We start from the raw sequence: 5,060 nt of genomic DNA, 5'->3' as shown, positions 1-5,060 counted from the left end.
GATGCCATGTAACCCTGCTGCTGCTGCCCTAAATCCTCATCATTCTCCTCCTCATCTGCTGCTCAGTGCTCACATCATCGCCGCCCGTCTACTGACATCATGTATTAAATATGCGTCTCTAGCTGCAGTCCAGTCCGAACATCTCATTGTGTAAAAAGGGCTGTGCTGTGCATAGTGTCTCTTGGACGAAAACTCTTCACATGGTTCTACAAACTTGTTAAGTTTTATTATATTTTATACATGAGCTGAGGGCAGGCGAGCATGGCCCATTTCTCTGAGGTCATGATGTACCAACCAGAGCCTAATATTTTTGGTAATCAAACAGATTTTAGCACCCCATAAAAATAAGGACAGTGCGTCGGAGTAGTGCACTGCAAAAATTTAGGGTGTGGCCACATAATAGTGGTAGTACCAATTCACATTACACCACTTATACCGTGTTCTCACTGCGAGTGAGAAATGCACGGCTTTTACCGGGCATTAAAATGCCGGGGATTGCAGGAACGGACCCCCGTTCTCACTGCAAGGCAAATTCCCGGGTGAAGAAGTTCTACCTGGTAATTTGCCTTTTAACACGGGTTTTTATGCAGTGAGAACGGGTGAACCTGTGTCTGCATACCCGGATCTCAAACACTGATAAAAAGAAGGGTTTTATCCGTGTATGGGATCCGGGTATGCGGACAGTTCACACTGCAACAAAAACCTGTGTTAAAAGGCAAATTTCTGGGTCGACATGATAGACCCGGGAATTTGCCTGCAGTGAGAACTGGGTATTAGACACACCCTTAGACACACTGCGCCAGGATTACGCACACCATAATGCCCATTCCACATGGTGCCATGCACTGCCACACACCGTGATGCCCATTACACATTGTGCCACACACTGTGATGCCCATTACATATTATACCACATAAGTGCCATTTACTTACATGCTAATTGCTAGGGGTTTCTTGCTTAATGCCAGGGGTTATGTATGCAATAACAAGAAAAAGGAAAGAGAAGCACATATGCAATGTCAGGGGTTTCATGCTCAATGCCAGGCGCTTCATGATCAATGCCAAGGGGGTTTCATGTTCAATGCCATGGGGATTGATTACATGCTTGTTGCCACTGCAGTGCCGCTCCTGATTGGCTGCCTGACCGCAAGCTCAGATTGGCTCACAATATTTCAAATAGCCACGGACCTGCTCTGAATATCACCAGGCTGCCTGCTGCTCTCTCTGTCCCCAACTCTCCGCACATTAAGGCACCATAGTAATCGGGACGCTGACAGCCATGGAGACACTGTCAGCATACTGATTACTATGGAGTGCTAGGCTGCAGCCTAATCAGCTTATTGGTTAATCAGGCACTGTATGTACTAATAGATGCAAGTAGTACAGCAGAAAAGTTCTCCTGATAAGAGCTGCCTTTTGCAATGAGCGCTAGTTCATGGAATTCAGGGTTTGTGAGCTAGGAGCCTGTCTGCACATGAGTAGAAAAATGCGGGGGATGTGGGAGTTCTGACAACTCTGCCTTTTGGGATCTGGATATCACCTCATTCACCCCTCTCCATACAGGAACCACAACAGGATGAAAAAACAAGGGTGCGTGTAACTGAAAGTTTGCGCTGAAGCGGCTGTAGGTGGCCTTTGGAACTCGATAGGACTTACACCGGTAGTCCTCAGAGTTGAAAAAAATATATATATTTTGTTTATTTGAATACACGGAAGGTGCACATTGAATTGTTTACCACAAATTGTTTACATAATTTTTATTATATAAATTCAGCGCTGTGGACTGTTTTTCAGGTGGGGCAACTGGTAGGGGGTGATTCAGGTTGGTTTGTAAAAGCAAATTCCTTTAATAGCCAAAACCATGTGCACTGCAGGTGGGGCTGATGTAACATGTACACCAGAACGTACGGGAAAATGGCGGGCAACTGACATCAGCTCCCACATCCGCGTCACGACCATATTAGCATGGGAATGCACAGCGTTTTCATGGGGACCCCTGAGTCAGCCCCAGATATGTACTACATAGCCCTTCTTAGCTGCTGTGGTCTAAGATAAAAATGTACTATTTAACACACAGGTCTTCAACCTGTGACCCTCCAGATGTTGTGGGTCCCGGCATGCCCTGAGGTTTTTTGGCATGCTCTTATAGGAAGAAATGTGGCAATGCATGTTGGAACATGTAGTTTCACAACATCTGGAGGGCCACAGGTTGAAGACCCATGATTTAACATATCGTTACAAATACAATACTTCCCATACAATGGCAGAAAAGTTAAAGGTCTGACTACAGTGCATGAGGTTGTAAAACTGGGGCGTAACAAGAACTCAGAGTCACCAAAGCAAATTTCTGAAAGTACGCTTCCCATAAATACCTACGAATCATGGCACTGGACTGTCTTGCTGCCAAGGAATGTTAAGGCATCCTTCACCACTGCAGCCTGCAGAGGTGCTATTGCCTGTGGCTGTTCTCTACGGTGGGCATAACATAAGTGAAGGCGGAACGGTGGGCTTTGTGGGCAGCCCGTGACAGGGTACAGGGGGAGAGGTAGACCTCAGAAGCAGCCAAAGCCCCATAGCAGCTGCTATTATGTATCCAGCGTAACAGTTGCCGTATGATGTGCAATCATTAGCCCAATTGGCCAATTATAAGCTAATCGGACCAATAATGTATGGCCAGCTCAGGACATGTTTGTGTATTTATTATGTTTGACCACTTATATATATTATTTAAATGTTTGATACAGCCTATACTAGAGACTATCTATAGCGTTGAGGCCCCATGCACTAGTCCAACTTGTCTGAGGCACAAGTTGGACCTGATTTCCTTTGAACTTTCCCGGGAGTGCTTCCCACTGATTTGAAACTTGATATGCCATTTTATAACATGTAAAAGGACTCCCAGGGAGCTGCTGGGAGAGTTCAAGGGAAATCGGATGCGATCCATTGCAGGCAGGGCCGGATTTGTGCCTAGGCCCGTGAGGCACCGGCCTCAGGGCGGCACCAATTAAGGGCGGCAGGCAGGCTGACATTCTGTTAAATAGCAGCATGGCAGAGCGGGTGGGCAGCGGCGAGTGACGAGCGCTGCCGCCCCAGACATGAATTATCAGATGTCGGCGGCAGCACCGCTAATCACCCGCCACTGCCCACCCACTCTGCCATGCACATTACATCACCGCTTAGTGGCTGGGTCCAACAGTCCCCCTGCGCGTCCGGAAATGGCTCAGGCTCACTTCTGCCGGCTCCCGCCCATTGGCTACTCTATACACACACACAGTCTATTGGCTGCTGTGTATCCAGCAGCTGAGCGGAGCGCAGATCCTCCCTGCGCTCAGTCAGTCACAGTGTGTGAGCTGGAGAGAGACTGACGGAGACACTGTGCTAGTAATCACTGTACTAATAAGTGCCTCCCTCCGGGTCCTCCGTACAGTGAGCAGTCCAGAGTGCTTAAAAAAATATTAAGGTGGGCTACAGTTACATTTTTATGAAATATATAAATAACAATGTATATACATATATGATAACATTAAAATAGGGGGGGGGGGCCACAAAAATGTTGTGCCTAGGGGCGGCCTGACCCCTAAATTCGCCCATGATTGCAGGAGCTAATATATACTCACAATGTGCACTGACGACTGCATATCAGCCAAAATTGGATAATGGGGTGTACAGCCTCTTCGATTTTGACAAGTTTTCAATGTGATTTTGCTAGTAAATCGAATCGAAATGAAGCGGTTTTTATTGATGCTTTCACTCCGTCTTCGGTTCGGTGCGAGCTCCTGTTTTCTCTATATCGAAAAGAAAAATAGACTCTGCAGACTAGGAAATATCAAATTTGATCCAGTAAATTGAATGTATACACTGTGCCTTGAATACAAATTGAATTTGATATCGAAATTGAGTATCGATTGAATATGAAATCAAATGGAAAGCAAAGGTCAAATCAAAAGGGGGTGGAACAGTGGCGGAACTTGTGAGTGGTGGGCCCAGGTGCAAAAGTACAATTTGGGCCCCACAACAGTGGGTGACAGGTATAAGCTGCTGGTCTAGGCAGTAGTGGGCCCCTTAGTCCTCAGGGGCCCCGGTGCAATGCACCTGCTGTACCAATGGTAGTTCCGCCTCTGGGGTGGAATTGGGGAAGCGAGAGCAAATTGAATCAAAAGTAAATCGATGCACACACCTTAAGTGTATGGGGTCCTTTAGATATTAAAAATGTATTCCATACAGTATCCAGTGTATAAAAAGACCAATGTTTACATCATGGTCATGACTAGGTTCTTCTACCGCTCCCTCAGACTCCTGCACTTGCTCTAATGTTCTAAACAGACCTTTAGAAATCCTGCGTTCTGCATAAGCAATCTAGACAATCATATTTTCTGTGATCGTGATTAGTTCTCATGCTCAATGGGTAAGGCAGCATTTTTCAAGCACTATGCCATGGCATCATACTAGTATGCCTTGAGCTGTTCTCAAGTGTCCACGCCAGTTTACAGTCACCACCACCAGTTCAACTGTTATTCGCTGGTCTCTTTCTGCTCCCGTCCTTTCTCTGGGGTAAATTTAGTAAATGTTCAAAACGTAGATGTGGGGATTCTAGATATCATTTATCATTGTATACTAGAAAATGATAGCATCTGATTGGTTGCTACAGATGGGGCCGGTTTTATCTTTGCTGGCGATCCATCTGACTGAGACGCGCGTGCGTCCCCCACGCACGCGCGTCTCAGTATCCGGGCGGCGAGGCGGACGCAATACTGTCCGCCTCCCGCTCGAGGGGGCTGGGGGGGACCCGAGGGCACTGCGGGGGGGTGCTGTCGCCCGGTGTGGGCACCGGGCGACCGAGGGCAACACCGTCATCCCCTTCCGGCATACAGATGGCGGCGGGGCAGGGGATGACAATGGCGCTGCCATCGCCATCACCTGCAAAGATGAATCCCGCTACATCTGTATGGGCAATATCCTCACTTTCTCACATCTCTCCTGCAAGATTAGCTTATCACAGATTGTACATGTGTGTTCATCTTGGGTTAATGTGTTTTCTTTTTGTGTTCTATGTGCTCAAT

The sequence above is a fragment of the Crinia signifera genome, chromosome 1 (genome assembly GCF_055691185.1).
Source record: "Crinia signifera chromosome 1, ASM5569118v1, whole genome shotgun sequence".
NCBI lineage: Eukaryota > Metazoa > Chordata > Amphibia > Anura > Myobatrachidae > Crinia > Crinia signifera.
The sequence above is the reverse complement of the archived record's forward strand: the minus strand, read 5'-3'. Positions refer to the sequence as shown.